Here is a 14,485-nt window from a genome sequence, read left to right on the forward strand (position 1 = left end):
TGGGAACTGAACATTCTGTAACCTCATATCAGCTCATGCACTGTGGGATGCCTCACAGAGTCTAATGTGATACTGATTAAAGAAATGAGGAAATGGACAATATGAATTTTTTTTTAATTGAATGGATACTAGGAGGTCTAGACCAGGAATACACAGAAGAGGTAGTAGTGGACAGCCAGGTGACAAAGGGCTAGGAACCTAGTGGAGAAGAGAAAGCCCAGAGAAATCCAAGAAAAAGCAGATATTTGCTGTAAATCAGACTTCTGTACAAATGTGAAGAAAATATCCAGCATAGAGATGTATTTAAAATGATATAGTTTGGATGAAAATAAAAGAGTGGGTATAACAGAGAAAGTTCAGATGTTGTTGTTTGGAAGGAATGCTGATGAAAACTTGAGGAGAATTCAAGGTAAAGGCACTAAGCAGATGTACTTGAATGAAGCAACCATAAAGTATGCAATACTTTAGCAACAAATAACAGCATTTGAGTGGAAGGAAAGCCACTCCAAACATTGCGTTTCAAGGTGGTGGCTAAAGTGAAAGGGAGGACAAGGGGGAGGAGAAAGTCCTTGTTGTAAGCCAGGGTGGCCAACCTTTCAACTTCTGTGAGATGACAACCTGAACCTGCTGAAATTTCCTCCTCTACACAGTTGTAAGAGACCTAAAGTTGAAAGGTTGGCACTCCTGTGGTAAGCTGTGCTTCCACTTCTGTGGGAGTGCTGATTTTGCAATTGTTGACAGTAAACAGGCTCCTCAATAAAATGCAGGAAGAAAGCAGGAGAAAAAATTACTTTAGCACAGATTATTATCCTAATACTTATCTTCTGTAAACTTTTGGCCTTATAAATTGTTTCTATAGTCTATGGGCAGGAGGTCTGGTCTAGAGGGTAGAGCCTCCATTGCCTGAAGATTAACATCCACAAGGTCGCCAGTTCGAGGCCACCGGCACCGTGCGACCTTGAAGCAGCTGGCAAGCTGCAGCTGAGCTGTTCCATCTGCTCGGAGCGTGGGAGGATGGAGGCCAGAATGTTAAACCAGATCGGAGTGTAACACCTTGAATGTAGTGGTTCTTGAAAGAAAGAACCTTCTTTCAATTTGTAAAAATCCCTGCATGGATTTAATAAGCCTGCCTATGTAAACCATCTTGAATAAAGTCTTGAATAAAGACCAAGAAAGGCGGTATATAAATACTGTATATTATTATTATTATTATTATTAGTCCAACATCAACCTCATAATCATCTATAACACTGTATTACAGGAAAAGTACTTTGCATGCTCACACACACACAGCTTTGTTAGGTTTGTGAAAATGTCTTAGTATACAGAACATATTGCGGAAGACCAGTATTACACATGTCTGAATTATTAGAAACAACTTTTAGTGTTAGAAAAAATGTCGTACCTGGCTCTCAGTATGCATATTCCCTGATATTTCAAGATGAAAACATGGACATGAATGGTTCTAGTCTGAGCCCTTGTCCTCCACTGTGACACACTGCTGAAGGCTCTTCTCCAGCTGTTGTTAACTGTATTTAGTTAAAGAACAATTCAGCCAAAGTTGGCCATTCATTTGTTTTTATGGCAAAAGTTAAGTACAGGTTGAGCCTACTGATCCACACATTTTCCATCCATGGATCTGGTTCAACCTGAACCCTCCAAAGGGAACCGGAGCTCTGCTCCAGGCCCCTCCTGAGGGCTTTCTGAAGCCCGCAGAAGTGGTGCGTGTCCGCTCATGACCTCTGCAAGCTTCAGAATGCCTCCTAGAGGCTGAAAAATGTCACTTTTGGGTTTTCAGCAAAAAGAGGAAGTGACGTTTTTATACCTTTAAAGGGCATTAGAAGACATTCTTGAAAAAGCATTAGGAGACATTAAAAGACATCCTAATGCCTTTTAAAGGCATAAAAACATCACTTTCAGTTTTCAGCCAAAAACCAGTAGTGACTTTTTTGGCCTCTAGGAGGCATTTTGAAGCCCACAGAGGCAGCAGGTGGACATGCATGGCCTCTGCATGCTTCAGAAAGCCCTCCTGAGGGGATTAGGCAGAGCTCCAGTCCCCTTTGGAGGGTTTAAGGAGCCAAAACTGCAGATTTGCTTATTTGTGGTTTTTGATATCTGCAGGGGGTCCAAGAATGGGTGCTAGCTTAAATAAGTGGGAATGAGAAGTGCTTAATGTTGGCTGGACTGTAGCCTTACATTAAAATGGTCTATCTTGCTCTGGATCCTGGTGCAATGTATTAATAACTTGAACATAAATTTAAAAGAAGTTTAAGAATGGCTAGCAGTATAGTATTTTATTGTTAATGTGTCTGGTTGTATGTGTGACAGAATAGTTGTAACTGAAAACGTACTGAATAACATTTACTACCTGGAGAAGCAGTTGGGAGGTAGAAGGAGCACTGTCATTTAGGGTCCATGAACTCACAAGACCAAGTAAGTGCATTAGGATCAAAATATACAGTATTCACATACTTAATTTTTAGAGACTCACAGGAGAAGCTAAAACCTGAAGAATTACACTTGTAGCAACTCTCACTGAGCATGTTTTTAAAAGACATTCCTGAAATTCTTAAAAAGACAAAATAGGGACAATAATTTACTAGGGGCAAGTACCAGAAAATAGGAACTTTCCCTTGTAAATAGGGATAGTTGGAGTATATGAGAACATACTCCAGGAGAACATACTCCTGGATTCTGTATTTAGATTTAACAAGGATCGATGAAAATGGTACAAATTCTTTAACTGGCTAGGAATAGTGTAGGATTTGATATATCTCAGAAAGACAGGAAAAATCACAGCAAGATGCAAATCTGTTAGAAGGCGTGTTTTTCCTCTAAAAAGGATTTATTTGGTTTTCCTAGTGCTCCATACATCATAAAAGAGAAATTTATTTTGCCCTCTGGCTGAGATGCTTAATATTTTTGTAGCCGCTATATTTGCCAGTCATTGAAAATGAGCAGTCAGGGCTTTGTAAAAAAGAAGTATGAAATTAGGTAAGGAGAAAATTGGTAAACAATGCAATTCATAAAGTACTGGATGATGTGATTCCACTGAGCAGCCACAGCAAGCAACCTGGCTGCCATGTTTTATAGCAAATGAAGTTTCCAAATGTTTTTCATGGGCAGCCCTAGGTAGAGTGCATGACACTAGTCCAGCCAGGAGAGGACCTGAGCATAGATAACTATAGCTAAGTCAAACCTCTCCAGAAAATGCTGCAGCTGGTGAATCAGCTGAAGCTGATAATCAGTACTCCTCATCACTGAGGCCATCTCCAGAAGATAGTCCAAACCAAGGGGAACCCCCAGACTGCGAACCTGCCCTTTGAGAGGGCATGCAATCCCATCAAAGACTGGCTGAACATAAACTCTCAGATCAACAGAGCACCAAACTAAGCACCAGTAGCGCAGCTGAGGGGGAGTCACAGGACCCCGAGCAGCACACCCCCTTCTGAGCATGACTGGAGCTCTGCTCCGGTCACATCTGGTGGTTGAGCCACTGTAGTGCCCTATCTCTGCTAGATACATTGCAAGCCTCCTGGCTTACCTGTTCCAGTGCAAGATAGGATTGCTCCCTATATGTCACTTCCACCTCCTTATTTGGCCTATTATGAAAGCTTTTGACTCTTGGCCCTGGACCTTCCGCATTATTCCCAAATCAGGAGGTCACTCTATCTTATCAACTTCTTTACTTAGAACATCCTTGGAATGTCCCTGGCCTGCCTTTTTGTTGGCCCTGCTTCCAGCAGCAGGGAGGGACAATCCAGTTGGTGAGGAATGCCCCCGCCTCCATCAGGGAACATGTTTTTTTTCCAGAACCATTCTGCTGCACAAGCAGACTAAGCCATGGGCCTCAGCCATGACACAAGGCCTTCATTTTAGCCTGCATAGTTATGTTCATTCTTGACCCTTGAGACCAGTGATTTTCAACATTTTTCATCTCATGGCACACTGACAAGGCACTAAAATGGTCAAGGCACACCATCAGGTATTTGACAATTGACAAGGCACACCATGCTGTCCGTGGAGGCTAACATCTCCCATTGGCCCTATTCATAAATGACCTTCCCCCAATTTCCTGTGGCACACCTATGAACCACATGCGGCACACCAGTGTGCAAGGCACAGTGGTTGAAAATGGCTGCTTTAGATAGGCCCAACTAACCTCCATTAAATTATTAGGAATATAAGAGAATATGGAAACAGATGAAACCACTGATTTTTCTCACAACTGATTTTTCCCTCTCTTGGCCCAGACCCAGGATTTATTCCATCTGGGCCACCAATATAGTATTACTCAGTGAATATTGTTAGCAAATACCAATATGATTGACTATCAATAATGAATATTGATGTGATTGGGACAATTGGTACTGAGATTAATACACACTTTTGTGGGTTTGGACCTTTTACACCTTTTTACCATGTTTCTCTTAGGCTGCAATCCTAACCACACTTTCCTGGGAGTAAGCCCCATTGAACAAAATAGGACTTACTTCTGAGTAGACCTGGTTAGGATTGTGTCCTTGATCAAACATCAACGACATCTCAGCATAATATATATAACTAGCAAAGTACAGATTAGGATTTCCAGGGTTCCTATTGGATTTTGCAACCAGCTTCTTACATCAGGAAGCCAGCTGAATAGATTAGACCTAATCCTTGTTGAATCAACATGTAATGCAACATGTAATGCAAGGATGCCAATGAGGGATTGCAACTCTGTAATTAAGCCATTTCTGCCCAATGTTGCATATATGCAACATTGATCAAAAGTGTGCACCTGTGGGTAGGGCAAAAATGTTGTTGGCATCCTTCAGTCTCGGAAACTATGGTATCACGCTCTGAATAGTGTTCTGGAACAGAGTGTCCTCTCCAGTGCGTGAAGCCTGGGTAAAGTAGATATGGAGGATAGGCTGTTACCCATGCAGCAAATCCCCCCTCTCCACGTCCACGTAGGGCAAAAATGGGTTAACGAATCTGTGTATAGTTTTTTGAATGCTTTGACATGTTTCTTTTCTGGTGTGTGCGTGCTTTTTTTTTTTGACATTGTCATTTACTTATGCAATTAGTACTTATGGACTTTTGGTTCCTGTTGCGTATACGCAACATTGGGCAGAAATATCTTAATTACAGAGCTGCAATCAAGGCAAGTGATATTATGTAGATGCCATTTAAAAACAGAACCAATACATGGCAAAATGCAATTAAGTTCCCAACTGAGGACCAAATTCTATCCAATTTTCCAATCCTAGTGCAACTGTGCCAGTGGAGCATGCACTGCATCCTGTGGAGGGGAGGCAGTCACAGAGGCCTCCTCAAGGTGTGGGAACATTTGTTCCCTTACCTCAGGGCTACATTACAGCTGCATTACGGCTGGAAAGTTGGATGGGATTGGACCCTGAGTGAACATCATTGACTGAAGTAGGGGCATCTGTTAACCCCAGCTGAAGTACTGCCCAGAAGATTTTTCTAAGGCATAGTTTGAGAGCCTCTGCCCCTGTCTGCATACAATGGCAAGCAGACTTTCTACCTCAGTGTGTGAAATATAAGGCTGGGGAGCCAGATGCGGCCTATGGAAGCTCTTTATCTGGCCCTTGGGCTCTCTCAGCACTACTATCAGCTCCATGCTGCTGAGTTGTGCTGAGGTGTCACTGTTGAAAGGGCAGTCTGTGTTATCACACAGGCCTACAAAATTGAGGGTCAGAAAAGTTTTTCCCAAACTTTATGGTGGTTTGATATCAATTTGGGGTGCCGATTCCAAAAATGGCATCTGTTTTGCCCTATCATGGCTAGTTTTGGAGATATAGTATAGCCTTATTAGTGAATGGTTCAAACAGTTTCCTCACGAGGAAGCCATGGTGTAGGTTTCCTCATGAGGAAGCTGCTTGAACCATTCACTAAAGAGGCTATGCCATGTCTCCAAAACTAGACGTGATAGGGCAAAACGGATGCCATTTTTGGAATCAGCACCCCAAACATACCCAGGAATTGGTGTAACATTTAAGGAAGCAAAATGTGTGTTGGCCTGTGTAATCAGCCTCCCATATCAAAAAATATGAACACAATTTGCATTTTCTCTTCTGTCATTTGCAACTCAGTTACTAAGTGAGAAAAAAGTACTTATTTCTGGTCATCACCTGCTTAATGACATCACTTCCTGATAATAACATCGTTTCCAGCCCTCATGAATGCTATTTGGCCCACTGTATGAAATGAGTTTGACACCCCTGATCCAGCTGTTCGTTGAATGCAAACATGGAAACTTCATAAGAGGAACTCCATTGGGAAGTTCCCTTGAGAGCAGTCCAGGGAATCTCAGACATTCATCTTTTCTGGACCACCCCATTTTGCCACTGATTGCCTGGCTTTAGTGGCCTTGTGCAACTGATTCATGAATATGGGTAGAGAAGAAGGAAGAAGCGTTCCTCAGAAACGTTTTGTATGAGCAGGGAAATGCCCACTTCCTTCATTTCTTGTTCTTTAGATCAACTATTCTTAACAGGGGTTGCCACCAGGCCCCAAAGAGCCCTGGCACATTTGAAGGGGGCCACAAACTGAAACTATGAGAAGCGTTTATGGAGACACAGATGATGAAATACCCAAGCAGCATTTTATGATCCTGTCACACACTTGAAGCTGCTACAATGAAATAGAATGCTCCATTCCATATCAGGCTTCCCACCCTCCAACCTACCCAGGCTGATGTTGCTGCAAACACACTTGAAACTGCTGCAAAGGAATGGAACATTGCCCATCTTTGCCTATGCATTTGAACTGATTACAGTCCAGCCAAAAGATCAGTTTTGAATTAAGAGGGCAAGGAAGGGCAGGTTCCTAGTCAGCCAGCAAATTTAGCAAATTCAGCTAACCTTTTTTGGAGTTACAAATTTGGGTAACCTTTTAAGGAGTTGCAAATTCTGTGAATTCCTTCAGGACCTGTTGCAGTTCCTGGGACTGCAATCAGCCATCTATTGTCTTCTTGATCCCCTGGGGGCTGGGGATAAGAATAGGCCCTCAGTTTGGCTGTACTTGTCCTAAGAGGCAAGAGGTACAGTTTGACTGTACTTGTCCACCAGGTAGATGGGACTCGTTAGCCTGGGAAGGCAGCTCATCTGAGAGAAGGAAAACTCTGATCCCAAACCTCCACTGCCTTATGGCTACATCCAGTTATGGAACAGGCTTCAGGAGTCAACCTCGAGGCAAAATCCGGAGCCGGAGTCCCTGAGACAGTTCATGGCTGAACACAGTCACGTTCTGGCAACTCCTGCAATGCCACTGGAACCAACCGTATTGGCCTCTGCCTTTCCATTGGAATATTTCAGCAACGTGGAGAGGGGGGATTTGCTGCAGGGGTAACAGTCTATCCTCCATATCTACTTTACCCAGGTTTCACGCACTGGAGAGGACACTCTGTTCCAGAACCACTATTCGGAGCGCGATACCATAGTCTTCCGAGACTGAAGGATGCCAACATGCTTCAGTCTCCTACCTGTCTTTTTAAGAGTGGGTGCATGGACCAACACTAAGTAAGTAGGTAGGAAAAGTATCCAGAAAAGTTGCATTGGGTTCTGTTTTGTGTTCTTTTAATTTAGACTGAATTAATTAAGACTTTTTAAAATTAAGACTGAAGGATGTCAACAATTGTCTTCTTGATCTTTGCAGATCAAGATCTGGAGGCCAGCCTGTTTCAATCAGCCAGAAAGGCAGTGGGAGGAGCTAGGTAAGAGTATAAAATTTGGGCTTCCTAACCTCTTCATGAACTACAAGTGGACACCTGTGACAAAGTGCCAAAGTAAGAGAAGACACAGAAAGTCTGTGGCTGCAATCCTAACCACACTTTTCTGAGAGTAAGCCCCATTGAATAAAATAGGACTTACTTCTGAGTAGACCTGGTTAGGATTGTGCCCTGTGTGAGTTTAGCCGTGGGGCAAGGAAGCCAGGGGCCCAAACATTGCACTTCCCTTGAGAGGAAGGGGAAGCGGTTGTGGTGCATGTCTGCATCAACATGGGGAAATGTAGCCTGGAGGCCAAATTTAGGCTACTAGGTAGGAAGCTCAAAGCCAGGATCCCAAAGTAAGTGCAGGGCCAACTAGGCAGGTGGAGCTCAGGGGTCTCAATGTGTAGATAAGATGGTGGTGTAGGGAGAAGTGGTTTAGATTGGTTAGGCACTGGGGAATGTTTTGGGAGAAGCCAGGGCTGTACAAGAGGGACGGGTTTCATGTGAACCAAAAGGGAACCAGGGTGCTAGTGTGTTACATTAAAAAGGTAGCAGAGCAGCTTTTAAACTGATCCCTGGGGGAAAGCCGACAGGAGCTTAGTGGCATGTGATCTGGGACTCCTCATCCTTATGGAATAAGGGTGAAGAGGTTAGAGAACAGCAAGGTAATGACAGTGCAGAAATTGGGAGTAGAAGCATGATGGGGTGTCTGTTCCAGTAGGAGAGGCTGCAGGGATAAAGGAGTAAACAAGTAACCTTTCTTGGGAGACCTGGTTCACAGGTGTTATTTTGCAAATGCCTGAAGTCTCTGAGCAAAGAGGGGAGAATTGAAATGCTTGGTGGCTAGGGAAAACATTGATATAACGGGCATAATGGAAACCTGGTAGAATGCGGAGAACTAGTGGGATACCATAATCCCAGGCTATAAATTCTATAGGAGGCGCAGGGAGGGGCATGTTGGAGGTGGGCTGGCCATCTATGTCAAAGAAGCGATAGAATCCAACAAGACAGGTCTGACTCCACCATAGAATCACCATGAATTAAATTTCCAGGCCCAAGGAGTGATGTACTAGTGGGGTCATGCTGCCATCCTCTGGATCAAAAACAGGACGGGAAACTTGGAATGAGGAAACAAATTAGGGAGCCATCAAAAAGAGACAGGGTTGTAATCATAGGGGACTTCAATTATTCTCATATCAACGGGGTCAATTTGTGTTCTGGTCATGAATTTCTTGACATGCTAAATGACTGCATTAGCAGCTAGTCATGGAGCCCACCACAGGACAGGTGATTCTGGATTTAATATTGTGTGGTAGGACCTAGTTAGGAATGTAAATGTTACTAAGCCATTGGTGAACAGTGACCATGTTGTGATCTGTTTCACCATGCATGTTGGGGGAAGAGTGCCAAGCAAATCTGACACAAAAACCCAGCCCTTCCAAAGGCTGGACTTCCCTTAAATGGGGAGAATAGTTTAGAAATAAATTAAAAGGGAAAGTAAAAAGAGTTCAATCTCTCCAGAGTGCATGGAGGATGTTTAACACAACAGTAATAGAGGCCCAGTGGAAGTGTATATTGCAAAGAAAGAAGAGTTCAACTAAGTCCAGGAGAGTGCTAATGTGTAGTGTTAGAGAGACTGTAAAGGGCAAAAAAGATTCCTTCTGAGCAAATGAAAGTCTTGCCCTAATGAAGAGAATAAACAGGAACATTAACTGTGGCAAAAGAAACGTAAGAAGGTGACACAGGAAGCCAAGAAAGATTCTGAGGTGCATATGTCCAACATTAAAGGGAATAATAAGTGTCTTCAAATTTGCTAGAAGCAGGAAACCTGCCAGAGAAATGACTGGCCCACTGGGTGGTGGGGGAGGGAAAGGGGAAATAAATGGGGACCTAGAGATTGCAGATAAATTAGTTTTTTGCATCTGCCTTCAAGGCTGAAGACCTTGAGCAGATACCTGAATGACTCATCTTGACTAAGGAATAGGCAGCCCAATTCTAACCTGTGCTGGAACAGGCAGTCCAACTGGCCTGCGCCATATCCCGAGCAAGTTAGAAGGTGGCTGCCACAGAACTTGGGAGTGAGGGGATATTTCCCCTTATCCCATGTAATGAGGCAGTCACCCAATGGGGCTACTCAGATTTTGCTATGCCAGCAAAATCACTGGCACAGATCAGAGCAGCCCAGTGTAAGGCTGGGCAGGCTGAGAGGGGGTGGTTAGGATCCAGCCTAAGTTGCCCAGGCCAGTTCTACCCCACTCCTGGGCCTGGTGTACCCACCAGTCTGCCCTCCACCACCCAAAAACGCCCCCCCCCCATTTCACCCTCCCACCATCCTCTCCAACCCTGTGCTGGCTGCCCTTGGCTAGCACAAGCTTCCATTTCCTCAGCACTGCAGAGGCTGGAATTGGTCTCCATGAGCCAGTGCACATCTGTGTGCTGGCTTAGCCGACTCTCAAGGTGCAAATGTGCTTTACGTCACATTCATGGGTCAGCTCTGGCCCATGTAAACTTAAGGATTGCACTCTAACTCAGATAGAGGTGTGCAGTGCAATCCTATCTTGCATTGGAACAGGCAGGCCAGGAGGACTGTATCTGAGGGCCACCTTCTTCTCTTCCCCTTTAAAGAAAAAGGAAGAGGGTGGCCCTCTGAATGGCCAGGTAGCCAGCCAGGTAGCTTCCTGGAAGTGGTCCTTGCCTCTTCTGATTCCAGAGGACGTGCATGCTGGTTATGATTGAACCTTTGGCACAGCTGCAAGTGGTGCAGAAAGCTCCATTGGAGCTTTTTGGTGGCACTTCCAGGTGGTACCCAGGAGGCAAGCGCTGCTTCCAAGAGGTGGGTGACAATCGCCTCCTGGGTACTACCTCTAGCGGTGCTAAAAAGCTCCAATGGAGTTTAGCAGCAATGCAAAAAACTCTTTTGGAGCCTGGGCCACCTCCTTTCTCCTCCTTTCTTTTCAGAGGAGGCAGAGCAGAAGTAACTGTGGTGACAATCACATCACTACAATTACTTCCAGGTCAGGCGGCAGCAAATGGGAGGGCGACCCCAGGTGGGAAAAGTGCCAGGACCACCACTGGGTTGATGACCAGGAAACAGAGTGGCTGTCAGGGGCAATTTTCACAATGGAGAAAGGTGAAAAGCGGTGTGCCCCAAGGATCTGTCCTGGGACCAGTGCTTTTCAACTTGTTCATAAATGACTGGAGAAAGGAATAAGCAGCAAGTGGTCAAATTTGCGGATGACACTAAACTTTTTCAAGTTGTGAAGACCAGAAGGGATTTTGAAGAGCTTCAGAAGGATCTCTCCAAACTGGGAGAGTAGACAGCAAAACAGTAGAGGTGTTTCAATGTAAGTAAGGATAAAGCAATGCACATTGGGGCAAAAAAATAAAAACAAAAACTTTACATATAGGTTAATGGGTTCTGAGCTGTTTGTGATGGATCAGGTGAGAGACCTTGGGGTGCTGGTGCTGACGGACAGCTCGATGAAAGAGTTGACCCAGTGTGTGGCAGCAATGAAGAAAGTTAATTCCACGCTAGGGATCATTAAAAAAGAGATTGAGAATAAAATGGCCAATATTACTGTGCCATTGTATAAATCAATGGTAAGGCCACATCTGGAATATTGCATCCAGATCTGGTCGCCGCATCTCAAAAAAGGACACTGTGGAACTGGAGAAGGTGCAGAAGAGAGAGATCAAAATGATTACTGGGCTGGGGCATCTCCCTTATGAGGAAAGGCTATGGAGTTTGGAACTTTTCAGTCTAGAAAAAAGGCAACTGGGGGGAAATGATTGAGACATACAAAATTATGCAGGGGATGGATAGAGTGGATGGACATATGTTCTTTTCCCGCTACGCAACACCAGAACCAGGGGACATCCACTAAAATTGAGTGTTGGGAGAGTTAGAAGAAAATACTTCTTTAACCAGCATGTAATTTGTGAAACTCCTTGCCATAGGATGTGGTGACAGAGCCAGGCCAGATGCCTTTAAAAGGGGATTGGACAGTTATTGAGAAGTCCATCACAGTTTACAAGCCATGATGAGGATGTACAACTTCCTAGTTTTAGAAGTAGGCTGCCTCAGAATGCCAGGTGCAGGGAAGTGACAACAGGATGCAGGTCTCTTGTTATCTTGTGTGCTCCCTGAGGCATCTTGTGGCCCACTGTGATATACAGGAAACTGTAAATGTAAATTTTGCAAACTGGAAATGCTCACATTATCCTGCCTTCAGTGTCTATAATGATATCTAATATGAATTTGAGTGCCAATGTTACAATTCAGGCATTTTCTTCAGGCATTTTCAGGCAGTGGAGCAACTCCACTGTTGCCAGAAGAACTGATGAGATGGCATATGACACTGACGAGGGATCAGTCAGTTCAGTCCAGTCTAAGAAAGTCTCTTTATAGTTAGATGAAACTACTTTACAAGATAATGATGCTGTTCTCATGGTTTATGTGAGATTCTGGAATGGTAAAGAATTGATGGAAGATATGTTATTTGCCAGGATTAAAACTGATACTATCTTAATTTAAGTTACTTAAGTGAGAACAATACACCAATGGAGAGCATAACTGCTTGTGCAACTGATGGTGCCACTTCTATGGTTGGTCAATACAGATGATTCATCACCCATCTAAATAGAGTTATACCTTCTGTCTTTATTGTTCATTGATTTATTCACAAGGAGCACCTAGTGTCTAAGAACTTGGGAAGACATCTCAATATTTTGCTTTTAGTTGTCATAAAATGCCAAAATCAGAATGAAATATAAAGTGCAATAATCAAAGAATAGTACAGTTTAAAAAAAGATTAAAACAAAGTACAACCACAAAACCCCAAAGCATCTAACTAATCCCAAAGCAGCTAATTAAGGCCAGCTGGAAACCAAGAGTCTTCAGCCCTTGCTGGAAGGCTAACAGAGAAGGTACAGTTTTTGTCACTGGAAGGGGGTTCTGTAATAAAGGCACTACCACAGAGAAGGCCCTGATTACCATCAATGTGGCCTCTGCCACACTGGTGGGAGAAAATTAGTTTTACCATCTCCTCCCTTTTGTAACTGGCCTCTTTGTGGTAACTGGTCCAGGTGAGCTCCTCCTCACTCAAGCCACAGCACCAGCCTTCTGAATGAAATAACAGATAAGGTCTTGTGTACATGGAGCAAGAAGGTGTTAGTTCATTCCCAGTATGGCAGATTAGGAGTATACATTGCAAACAATTCATCAGCTGCATGAATCTTGAGGGTTCAGACTCAAGAAAAGAGAAAGCAGCTCTGCTGGTGCAAGCCTATCACTTGGAAACTAACTTCATTGAACTGAGGAAACTTCCTAATAAATGTGCATAGGATTACATAGAAAAAGTAGAGAACCTGATATAAAATTCCAGAATTTTGAGGGCAGGAGCTAGTGTTGCATCCCTCTGGGCTCATCTTCCTGTTATTTTGCAACTGGTATTTCATCCAGTTACTGCCCAGTTCTTCTGACCTGCACACATCTGGAAAAAGCATTCTTGCTTTGACCATAGTCTCTTTCCTTAAGAACATAAGAGCCCTGCTGGATCAGGCCAAAGGCCCATCTAGTCCAGCTTTCTGTATCTCACTGTGGCCCGCTAGATGCCTCAGGGAGTGCACAAGACAACAAGAGACCTGTATCCTGGTGCCATCCCTTGCATCTGGCATTCTGAGGTAAAGACTTAAGGACAGCCCTACCAACCTGGATCAGGTCAAAGTTCCATCTAGTCCAGCATTCTGTTTCCTACAATGGCACACCAGTTGAACCTGGGAAGTCCACAAGCAGGAGATAGGGCTTCCTTCTCTTCCACCGTTGCTCTCTGCAACAGGTATTCAGAGGTAAACTGCTGCTGAACCTAAAGGTAGCACATAGTCATTATAAGTAGCCATTAGTAGATCTGTTCATCATAAATTTGTCCAATTCCCTTTTAAAGCCATCCAAGCCAGGGCCATCATATCTTGTGCCAATGATTCCACAGACTAATTATCAAGGATGTGCTGGAGCCACAGCACTGAGTCACGAGTACAGTTGCGAGTCTCTGCCCCCTAGACTCAACCTGTAAGTCATAGCATGCACTGCTGCAACTTAACTTGTGGATATTTTGAGTCATTTTGACTCAAGTCCTGAGTCGTTTAGAGAAACGAGTCCATCCTTGAGCAACAACAGCAACAACAAATCTTACGCCTTCCTCCTCCCCTTAATTCACCCATACCCTCCTCCTGGAACTACCTACCCTCCTCCCACCATGTCTGCTGCTGCCATCAGTGTGAAAGATGGCTTCTGGATCACCCACAGGGTTTTTTGGGACAACATGGAAGTGATGGGGAAAAAATAGTAAGTTAAGCAAGCACACAGACACTAAAGAGGCTCAGGATTTGAGTCAAATTTGAGTTGTGACTCTTCTCTGAGTCACTGGCCCCGAGACTCGAGTTGGGTCCCAGTCAGTGACTTTTGTGACTTGAGTCAACATGAGTTGTGAAAAACCAATGTTTTTGCGACTTTAGTTCCCATCCCTGTTAATTATGCATGTGAAGAAGTACATAATGGCAACAGCAGACCTAGTGCTTTGTGAATGGGCAAATGCCCTGGGCACTGGGTCTGTGTGCCTCTAGGACCATGCGGGAAGCCTCTCTGATGCTCCCAATGCAGTTACAAACTGCACTTCCAGTTTTCCTCAGAAAGCTTCCCCGGTTGGTCCTGGAGTTGCGCGAGGCTCCGTATCGCTGTGGTGAGAGGTTGGGGGGGGCGGCTTCTTGGCA

The sequence above is a fragment of the Tiliqua scincoides genome, chromosome 4, assembly GCF_035046505.1.
Source record: "Tiliqua scincoides isolate rTilSci1 chromosome 4, rTilSci1.hap2, whole genome shotgun sequence".
Classification (NCBI taxonomy): domain Eukaryota; kingdom Metazoa; phylum Chordata; class Lepidosauria; order Squamata; family Scincidae; genus Tiliqua; species Tiliqua scincoides.